The sequence below is a fragment of the Phyllobates terribilis genome, unplaced genomic scaffold (assembly GCF_046119375.1).
Source record: "Phyllobates terribilis strain yellow unplaced genomic scaffold, ASM4611937v1 Scaffold_2__4_contigs__length_985480577, whole genome shotgun sequence".
NCBI classification, from domain to species: Eukaryota; Metazoa; Chordata; class Amphibia; order Anura; family Dendrobatidae; genus Phyllobates; species Phyllobates terribilis.
In genome coordinates this window covers 441930478-441942295 of record NW_027362762.1, presented here as the reverse complement: position 1 = coordinate 441942295, position 11818 = coordinate 441930478, and the positions used below count along the sequence as shown (strand labels likewise).

At 40.2% G+C, this 11818-nt stretch overlaps 1 long non-coding RNA gene across 2 annotated transcripts in view; it reads right to left on the bottom strand.

Annotated features, from left to right (window-relative positions):
• Positions 1 to 277: 277 nt before the first annotated feature.
• Positions 278 to 11818, bottom strand: part of LOC141214540 (uncharacterized) — a 30379-nt gene continuing 18838 nt past the window's right edge. For both annotated transcript variants that reach the window (XR_012283748.1, XR_012283754.1), the window contains one exon: positions 278 to 2191. This is a non-coding gene — a long non-coding RNA (uncharacterized lncRNA). The remainder of the gene's footprint in view (positions 2192 to 11818) is intronic.

The following is an 11818-nucleotide window of genomic DNA, read 5'->3' as shown; positions in this document are numbered from 1 at the left end:
TAGCTCACAATTAGCGGTTGATTGGCCACCAGTAATACAATAATATGCTAGGGTTATATGGCTGCATGTGTCAGGTGACAATTACAATTAAATTGTGTGCCTCATTACAAGATAGAATATAATGATTTCTTATGGTGTTGCCTTACAATTTTAACCTAACACGATTGCAACATAGAGATACAAATGTACAAATATTTCCAAATGTGTTGGATTTTCTGTTTTTCTTTATTACAGGAAAATAAAGGAGACAGCACAATTATATTTATAATATTGGGCATTTACTATATTAATAAATTTGAGGTTCTTAGTGCACATTTTGATCAAATTGTGCAAGCCCATTTGCCAACTACAAGGCAACCTCATCAGATGGGGCCCTACACTAACAGACTAACCTATTTATTGTGTTTATACTATTCTTATTATCATCATCACAATAGTTTCATTACTATTACAATATTATTATACTTATTATTGGCATAGTACTATGGGATTTCTAGAATAAAGCTGTTGATCCAGCAGAAGGCAAAAACCCCTGGACACATTAAGCCAATTTGTGTCAAGGGTAAAAGGCGATCAGTCCTAAAACCCTGGATCAAACCTGCTGATGCCTAATAATGTACTATGCTATTATTATACTATTTCTAATAATGCGATACTATTATAATTTATATTGCTATTTTATTCTCGACACTTTTTTTTATATTTATTTCTATTTTTTTTACTTACTGTTACTAATATTTCTATTATTTCTCTATTTACTATTAATTATATCCCTATTCCTAATGCTATTGAGCCAGAAGAAGGCAAAAAAAAACCTAGACACTTTCGGCCAATTCAGGTCACGGAAAAAAATCCTTCTTGATCCCAGGAAAAGGTGATCAGTCCTAGAACTCTGGATCAAATCCCCTAATACATATTAATTATGTACTAATTATTATAATCATTACCCTAGATGATGTTGTTTTATTATTACTATTATTTATATTATTTTTAATTTGCTGCTATTTTACTGATATTATTACATTATTAATATTCTACTGTTAAAAATAGTTTATTCTAGATATCTTTGAATTATTGCTATTTTATTATTACCATTATTGCTAAATTTTGCATTAATATTTTACTAAAATTATAAATACTAAATATTTATATATACTAAATAATATATACTAAAGATGTTGATCCGGAAGAAGGCAAAAACCCCCGGACACATGAGGCCAATTCGTGTCACGGGGGAGAAATTCCCTCTTAACCGCAAGAAAAGGCGATCAGTCCTAGAACCCTGGATCAAATCCTTTAATACCTATTCAAATTGTAATAAATATTATTAATATTTTATTTCTAATATTATAGTATCATTTTATTACTTTACTAGTGAAATGATTACTGTTTTTTGATCACTAATATTACACATTATACTATATTACTATTCCACCAGTGCTAATTCAGCTATAATCTTACTAATACCCAAGTCCTTATTCCTAAATCTGTTGATCCAGAAGAAGGCAAAAAAAAAACCAGACACATTCAGCCAATTTGTGTCTCAGGGAAAAAATTCCTTCTAATTCGTATTGGATTTGAAGCTGTCGACGTTGCTGCAGATGGAATGTTGATTCCATAGAGTCCATCAGCGTCTCATTGGTTTGAGGAGGATGGTCCAGATGATATTCCTCCTTCCTCTGAGGTTGGTGTTGATATATCGGAGGATGGACTGCTGGCAGATCTTCTGTCTTCGTGCAGGCTGGTTCTGAACTCTTCTGGTCCAATTGCTGTTCTTTTGCACAACTTCTTTGACTTCTGATGCCTTGTTATCTTCTTCTTTCCCTTCGGAGTCTTCTACCTCATCTTCAAGCTCTTTTACCTCCCGATATTTCAATGCCTCCTTGGACATCTTCATCTCTTCCTATTTTGTCTCCTCTGGTGTCATTGATGTTGGCTCAGGTTTTTTTTCATCCAAAGGATATGGTAGGTATTTTTTCTGAGCTTCACGTTTGGTCGGCATGAGGCGCTAAGAAAAGAATTGATTCAGTCATTTGTCTGTTGAGACGTCTCTTTACACCTATGGACAGAACATGGACGACATAATCTGCGGTATGATCAGTGACCTCCATCTTCAAGATTGGTAATGGCAGGAATCTGGTAAAATAGATGTGAAGTAGTTGTTCTCTCTCCTCCTTTGAGCTGGGATAAGCTGGAAAGAAAACACAAGCCGATAAGAAGGATCAATCATTCAATATCCAGAGGCATCAAATCCTTAAAATTACAGCATAAAAATTCCTTTAACATAACATTAACGTGATCTGATAGATTCTGAATTATACCAGGCATAGTAAAGCATACAGATAAACCTAAGCGATCATATGTTGGCTGGAAGCGCAAAGTACAGCAAACCTACAAAGAACACTTCCATGCAAAAATTCATTTAAATAATTAATCTTTATTTGTATACAAAAATTTTTTAAAAAAAAAAGATATACTGCAGAATGAAAACAGCTGGTATACAAAACCTATGTGTGTCACATGCATAGAATAAATTCAAATTAAGTAACATAATTATGTTCACTTATATGCATAGAGACATATATACACACGCCCCCTTGATATATACAGGTAAATATAAATAAACTAATATAAGTGCAGCATCAGTAGAAAAAGGCATATATATTAATAAAAGTTATAACTCCGCTATGCAGAAGAAGGTCACTTAAACGTTTTGCCTGAATGTTTTAATTCAATAAACAAAAGTGCAAATATCAGTAAATTCTAAGGCAACCGTAAGTGCTTCTTGGAAAAGCAAATAAATATATGTACAAATGTGAGGAGGTCCACACCATAGTTACCAGACATAGCCCTCTAACGTACGTTTCGCGTGTCTTGCTTCCTCAGAAAGGGCATATAAACTAGTTGTGGATCAGGTGGATTATATCTAGAATCACAGCCAATAGGCTGCGCATACCAGTCAAGCAGCTGTGTATTTCCCATCTCATTCAGTGCTATCACATGATAGCATCCAGGGTCATGTGATAAACACGCCCACTCTCACCGTGAAAAAACACAGTACCCAGAGGATGGGCAGTGCCAACACACAACCAGGAGGACAGAATATCCCAAAAGGCCAGGATTGCGTGAAAAGAGCGTCCAGGAGGTCGAGTATAGCGCGCAAGCCGGATCAGTATGTAGCCGGAGGGACGCGTTCCCATGGTTGGACCCGGATCATGTGATATCGCGCCCAGCTGACCGGAAATAGTAATTTGTTAAGGGCGCTGAGTAAGTATACAGCCAAGCAGGGACGCGTTCCCATGGTTGCACCCAGATCATGTGACATCGCGCCCAGCTGACCGGAAGTAGTCATTTGTTAAGGGTGCTAGGTAAGTATACGACCAAGCAGGGACACGTTCCCATGGCTACACCTGAATCATATGATGCCGCCCCCAGCTGACCAGAAATGGTCATAGATGGAGACGCTAGGTAAGTATATAGCCAGAATAGGGACACGTTCCCATGGCCGCGCCCAAGTAATATAATACTGAGCGCTCTGATGCATGTCACTCTGAGGTTATATACCTAAGACTGGGTATAAATAGGCAAATTAAAATATATATACAGGTACATATATAATCTTTTTAAAGACAACCATAGAGACCAACAAGCCTTTTAGTCACCCAATAGGACATATATGCAGCAGGATAAGATATAAATCAGAACTGAATTTTTTTTCATAATCAGATCAAACATGCAACAACAGAATCCATCGTTAATCATATGTGACCAAACCCATAATTATATCCAAAACATTAATTAAAAAGTAATATCATTAGATATCTTTATAATAGAAACATAATTAGAGTACAATGAAAGAGCTTACCTATAATAAGTACACATGAATAAAAAGAAGAAAAGAAAAAACTGAGAGTGGCCACTCCCCAAAATTTTTTTTTTTAAAAAAGAAAGAGAAAATACAAAAAATATACATGAGGGAAAATTATATATAAATAGGACCCATATATAGCATATAAATAAAATACCATAAGATCTAATTATAAACTGATTCTCCATAGTTGTATTGGACATAGCAGTCACCCATACATTTGTCCCTACAGCACCCACACATATCTCATATTCATCAAACACCTTTTTCTTTTTTTCAGATCAAAGAGGCAAAGCCAAGGAGAAGATGTGAAAAAATAAGGTAAGACCCCGTACCATTCAGGGATGGGTGAAAAATTAACCGTGAAGTGTGAACCAAAAATAGGTGAAAGGGTGCAACAGAAAAGTGACACATAAAAAAACAGAATTTTTTTTTATTAAAAGGTAATGAAAATATATTGATTAGATGCGTGACTAATGTATCATTAAAAGCATGTACATAATTTTAATTGTGATCAGTATAATGCACTAAAGTGACTGGTTTTGATGTAAGCCCTCATAGATACCCAAGAGCCGCACGTGCAGAAAATTACACTTGTACATTATATATATATATATATATTATATATATATATATATATATATATATACACACACATTCCTCACTAGTCCTTTAGAAGAACATACATATAATGCATAAAGAGTAGCATAAGTGCAACAGAATTGTGCAATAGTGAAAAAAGTGCTAATACTTTACCATTATTAATGGTCAAAAGCCACAGACATACGAAGAAGTCCTACAGAATATATAGGAGCTCGTCGGTTTCATCGATCTCATCTGGACAGAGTAATTCTGAAGGAATGGAGGTACAACACCCCTATTCCTCCAGGTACAATAAAAGGAAAGGTGGTCACCATGATGGATTTTTTGGGGGGACCAAAAAGAGTTTCAGACAGGTTCAAACAACTACCAGACTACAGGTAATAAATTTGTCCAGAAAACCGTTAACTGTTAGACAACTGGAGGTTCTGGGTATGGGACTAACCTTTTGTCCGTCTGCCAATTTTAACACTTTTACAGCGATAAAGGATCTTCACCTTTTTGCTAGGAAGCTTATGTTCAAACAAATCTTTCATAAATCAACACCACAAGATGAAAGATGGAATATGATGGAACTTGGAGCTATTACCACTCTTAATGAACTTGCGGGTACGGATGAGACAGATATGGACACAGGTAAGGATTTAATGAAATTTAAACCAAAATCGACCAAATTTCCCCCCCTGAATGGCTACCCTATTATTGAGACATTTGTTAAGCTTGTCTCAGATAAGTTCTATAAGATCCCTAAAAAACCCAGGGCCAGTAATTTATCTTTTGCTCAAAAGAAAGCACTGGAAGAGCTTAGGAATTTGAATGACGTGGTTATTAAACCAGCTGATAAGGGTGGTAACGTGGTGATTTGGCCTGTAGAAATGTATGAAAAAGAAGCCTTTCGACAGTTAAAGAACGCCAGTTGTTATAAGCGCTTGACATTTAATCCCACAAACAACTTTCATGTATCTTTACAGAATTTGATTGAAGAAGCCTTCGTGAATGGTGTAATTTCAAAGTCTGATAAAGAATTTCTTCATGTTGAGCACCTCGAACGGCATGTTTTTATCTTCTGCCAAAAATCCACAAAAACCGTGACACACCTCCAGGAAGACCGATAATCTCAGGGAATGGTAATATGTGTGAGCCTTTGTGTCAGTTTATTGATGGTTTTTTGAAGCCTATAGTTGAAATGTTGCCATCTTATTTGAGAGATTTGACTGATTTACTGCACAAAATTGAGGGTATACATCTTGATAGTGACATGTGGATGGTCAAGCTAGATGTGGAGGCGTTGTGCACTTCGATCAAACATAGCGATGGATTATCTGCGACTAGGTTTTTCTATCTACCAGCATGCTGGATACGAGTATGATTAACTTTTTGATGGAAGGTTTGGAATTTGTCCTCAGTCATAATTTTTTTTTGTCTTTAAGGATAACCTCTTCCTGCAGCTCCAGGGGACGGCTATGGGGGCAGCTTTCGCCCCCTCATATGCCAACCTGTTCCTGGGGCTGTGGGAGAGGGAAACCTTTATGACTAATGACACGCCCCAAATTGAGAAAGTCCTTTTATGGACTAGATATATTGATGATATCTTCTTGATTTAGCAGGGGACGGAAGTGGATCTAAAGGCCTTCATACAACATTTAAATAATGACATCAACGTCAAGCTCACATGTCACTCAAGTCAGGTTAGTATAGATTTTTTGGATCTTACGATTTATAAGGATGACCATAACTTACTTCAAACAAAAACATTTCGTAAGGACACAGCAGTTAATGCTTTATTGTATGCAGAATCGTCGCACCCTAAATCATTGGTTCAGAAGATTCCAACTGGCCAATTTCTACGGATATGACGAAATTGCTCTGAAGATCATGTATTTCTAGGCTAGAGATCCGTCTTGTAGATTTTGCGAGAGATGATACAGTCGACGAACGATAAGAATAGAGCTTGTAATACTCCTAGAAAAGACCTACTTAAATCCAAGTATAATCTGCCCCAATTTGCAGACGGCAACTTCCTTCTCCTCTAGTGATGGTGAAGTAAAATTCACCATCACTCATCATATTTCATGTGAGACCGAAGGAGTAATCTACTGTATTGTTTGCCCTTGTAACGTGTTATATAGGGATGACCACTAGAAAATTGAAAGTCCGGATCCGAGAACATGTATTAGACATCATGAACTCGCATAAAATTGAGGACCCCACACAGCTAAAGCCAATACCCCATCATTTCAAAGACTATCATAACTGTGACCATACTCTGCTTAAAGCGTTTGGAATAGATCGCATCTTGACAAATTTGAGAGGTGGTGATCTGAAGAGACAATTGTTACAATTAGAAACCAAGTGGATTTGGCGAATGAAGACCATGCGTCCTGATGGTCTCAATGAGATTCTGAGTTTTGCCCCTTTCTTATAGATTTGTGTGTGTATATATACAGTACTGACCAAAAGTTTGGACACACCTTCTCATTTAAAGATTTTTCTGCATTTTCATGACTATGAAAATTGTACATTCACACTGAAGGCATCAAAACTATGAATTAACACATGTGGAATTATATACTTAACAAAAAAGTGTGAAACAACTGAAAATATGTCTGATATTCTAGGTTCTTCAAAGTAGCCACCTTTTGCTTTGATGACTGCTTTGCACACTCTTGGCATTCTCTTGATGAGCTTCAAGAGGTAGTCACCGGAAATGGTTTTCACTTCACAGGTGTGCCCTGTCAGGTTTAATAAGTGGGATTTCTTGCCTTATAAATGGGGTTGGGACCATCAGTTGTGTTGTGCAGAAGTCAGGTGGATACACAGCTGATAGTCCTACTGAATAGACTGTTCGAATTTGTATTATGGCAAGAAAAAAGCAGCTAAGTAAAGAAAAACGAGTGGCCATCATTACTTGAACCGGTTCCCGAACGCCCACTGTATATAAACGTCCGCGCTGCCTGGGCTCTGTGCAGCGCGGACGTTTAAAAACGGTGGGTGGTCTCGCAGCGCTCAGGACCCCCAGGGTCCTGCAAGTGCTGCGATTCCGGTGCAGAGCGTTAGCTCTGACAGGGAACATCATCGAGACCTGATTGGATCAGATCCCAGTGATGTTAACCCTTTGCTGTCTTCTATATGCTGCGATCTATAGTGATCGCGGCATATAGGAGACAGCAGGAGGAGAGGGGGTCGTCTTACTTACCTCTCCGAAGACCTCCGATTCCTTCCAGGACCTGGGGTTGCTATGGCAGCTGGAGGTCACATGACCGCCTCCAGCTCTGCCATATATGGTGTCCTGTCTGGCTCAGCCTGCAGCTGAGCCAGACAGGAGACTCTGACTGAAACAGTCAGGGAAGATCTCATGTAATGTAATGTAATATATGTCTATTACATTACATGAGATCAGTGATCAGAAAAATAAAAATTAATGTCCCATACAGGGACTAAGTAAAAATGTAAAAAAAAGGTTTTAAACTGTTAAAAAAAAAATCACAAAATAAATAAATAAAATATTAAACCAATAAATCCGTATATTTTTACAAAACCAAAAAAAGAACACATATTTGGTATCGCCGCGTCCAAAACAACCTGAGCTATAAAACTGTCACACTAATTAACTCCTTCTGTGCACACCGTAATAAAAATAAATAAAAATACGGAGCAAAAAAATATGCTTTTTTGTAACGGGTCTGGGAGGTGGAACGTCTGAGCAACTATACAAAGGGGCAGTCCTTGTAAGGAAGCGGGTGGCTCCCAGGGAAGGTGGGCAGGTAGTCACGGCAAGTGAAAGGGACAGTCTCTGGGTAGAAGGGCAGGAGGTCACGGCAAGTGACGGGGACAGTCTCTTGACAGGCGGATGGTCACGGCAAGTGACAGCAGGGAAAGAGTCTCTAGACGGGCAGGTGGTCACGGCAAGTGACAGCAGGGAAAGAGTCTCTAGATGGGCAGGTGGTCACAGCAAGTGACAGCAGGGAAAGAGCCTCCAGGTAGGCTAGGAGGCAGGTAGCAGGTGAGCGCTCCCAGGTGAGCGGGCAAGAGTCTCTGGACAGGCAGGTGGTCACGGCAAGTGACGGCAGAGCCTCCAGGTAGGCTAGCAGGCAGGTAGCAGGTGAGCGCTCCCAGGTGAGCGGGCAAGAGTCTCTGGACAGGCAGGTGGTCACGGCAAGTGACGGCAGAGCCTCCAGGTAGGCTAGCAGGCAGGTAGCAGGTGAGCGCTCCCAGGTGAGCGGGCAAGAGTCTCTGGACAGGCAGGTGGTCACGGCAAGTGACGGCAGAGCCTCCAGGTAGGCTAGCAGGCAGGTAGCAGGTGAGCGCTCCCAGGTGAGCGGGCAAGAGTCTCTGGACAGGCAGGTGGTCACAGCAAGTGACGGCTAAGCCTCCAGGTAGGCTAGCAGGCAGGTAGCAGGTGAACGCTCCCAGGTGAGCGAGTAAGAGTCTCTGGACAGGCAGGCAGGTATCAGGCAGGTACTTCCTGGTCCGCAGGCGGACTGATCCATAGACAGATTGGCAGGTGCTGGTAGGCAGACTGTCGGACCACAGGATAGCAAGCAGGTAAGCAGATATCAGGCAAGTATCAGGCAGGTATCAAGCAGGAATCTGGCAGGTAACTGGTAACGGGACCTGAGGGCTGAAGCAGAGTTGAAAGGCTTTGCAACAACATTGCTCGGGCACCTCCATTTTGGAGGAGGTGCCTTATATATGGTGAGGTCCTCCGGCCATTGGCCGGGGACTCCTTAGGACGGCGCGCGCGGCTCCTTTAAGAGAGGGGAAGCGCGAGCGCGCGCGCCCTAAGCACAGAGGCCGGGAAGCAGCGTGTGCTGCCAGCAGAGCGGGAGGAAGACGCCGGGCACGGAGCGGAGAGGTGAGGGGAACGGCGTCCCTGCCTAGCAGGAGGCAGGGACGCCGACGCTACATTTTTCATCATATCGCCAAACAAAAAGTGGAAAAAAATGCGATCAAAAAGCAAAATAGAAATAAAAATGGTACCACTGAAAACGTCATCTTGTTACGCAAAAACCAAGCCGCCATACAGCTCCATCAGCCGAAAAATAAAAAAGTTATAGTGCTCAGAATAAAGCAATGCAAAAAAAATATTTTTTTCTATAAATTTGTTTTATTGTGTAAAAGCGCCAAAACATAAAAAAAAATACAGTAAGTGTAGTATCGCTGTAAATGTACTGACCCGAAGAATAACTCTGCCTGATCACTTTTACCACACGCAGAACGGCATAAAAAAAAAACCTCAAAGAACAATTCCTGAATTGTTGGTTTTTGTTAATTTTACCTCCCAAAAAACGGAATAGAAAGCGATTAAAAAATGTCACGTACCCAAAAATGGTACCAATAAAAATGTCAACTCGTCCCGCAAAAAACAAGCCATCACATGACTGTCGGCCGAAATATGGAAAAATTATAGCTCTCAAAATATGGTGATGCAAAAACTAGATTTTGCAAAAAAAAGCGTCTTTTAGTGTGTGACAGCTGTCAGTCATAAAAACCCGATATAAATCTGGTATCTCTGTAATCGCACCGACCCGAAGAATAAAGTAATCTCATCACTTATACCGCACGAGGAGCGGCGTAAAAAATAAATAAAACCAATTCTTCACCTGCTACTGATTTGTTTATTATGTCTCCGAAAGATCGCAGTAAGGCTCTGCTCACATTTATCCTGCGCTCTGCGCTGAGCACTTACACCAGAGTTTCCGTGTAAATCTCTGAAATACGTGATTCAGCCAGAACCCATGACGGAAGATTCCCTGTAATGAGACAGATATAGGCCACTGTGGACGCCGTCTAGCCTGGGATCCCACGGTGTCATTTGTTTTAGGCGTGCATAAAAGTGCGGTTGGCCACAGTTTTGTGCACTTCTGAAAAAAAGGACACCGCTAAACAGAGGCCGACGGAGTCCAGAGTAACTCTGCTGCCTCATTACAGTGAATGGATCCCGCAGGGGTTTCATCTGAATTATATCACTTGGAAATTTAGATGGAAACCCCAATGTAAGTGCTCAGCCTAGAGCACCGGATAAATGTTCCATAAAATGTTCCCAATAAAAGCTTCAACTCAGTCCTCAAAAAAAGCTAGTCCCCACTCAGGTCCGTCATCTGTTAAAAATATAAGGGACTTCCAAGTTACTGGTAGCAGAAAGGCTCTGGAAAAGCGAAATGGCCCTTGCCCCCCAAAAGAAATTCAGAAAATTTTGTGCTCCCAAATCCAAATGCCTATTCTACAATAATTTGTTCTCCAATTGTCAAATAGCACTCGGTCCCCCCCCCAGATCTCGCCGTATGGCTGAGCGGTACGATACAGCCACATATGGGGTATTGCCACTTTTAGAAGAAATTGTGTGACACATTTCGGCACCATTTTTACCCATTGCCCTGTGTGAAAATGTAAAATCTGAGGGTAAAACATTTTTTTGTGGTAAAAATATAATTATGCTTTTTTCACTGTCCAATGGTATAAATTTAAAAATTAAAAAATACTCACTACTTCCCTAGATTAATTCCTTGAGAGGTGTAGTTTACAAAATGTGGTCACTTGTGGGGGTTTCTGCTGTTTCGGCATGTCAGCGACTCTTCAAATGTGACATGGTGACAACCTATCCCAGCCAACATAGCGCTCCTTTCTCTTCCGAACCCTGCCGTACACCAAAGCAGTGGTTTTCCCCCACATATGGGGTATCGGCGTGTTCAGGAGAAATTGCACAACAAATTTCATGGTGCAATTTTTCCTATTACCCTTATGATAATGCAAAATTAAGGGATGAAAAACGTTTTTGTGGGAAAAATGTGAAAATTTTATTTTTACAGCTCAATATTCTAAACTTCTGTGAAGCACCTTGGGGTTCAAGGTGCTCACCACACATCTAGATAAGTTCCCTAAGGGGTCTAGTTTCCAAAATGGTGTTACTTGTGGGGGGTTTCCACTGTTTAGGCACATCAGGGGCTCCCCAAATGCAACATGGCGTCCGCTAATTATTCAAACAAATTTTACATTCAAAAAGTCAAATGGCGCTCCTTCCCTTTCAAACCCTGCCGTGCGCCCAAACAGTGGTTTGCCTCCACATATGGGGTATCAGCACGCTCAAGAGAAATTGCACAAAAAAATTTGGGGTCCATTTTTTCCTGTTACCCCTGTGAAAATAGAAAAAATTGGGTCTAAAAGTAACATTTTTGTGAAAAAAGTTAAATGTTCATTTTTTTCTTCCACATTCCAAAAATTCCTGTGAAGCACCTGAAGGGTTAATAAAGTTCTTGAATGTGGTTTTGAGCACCTTGAGGGGTGCAGTTTTTAGAATGGTGTCACTTTTTGGTATTTTCTGTTATAAAGACCCCTCAAAGTGACTTCAAA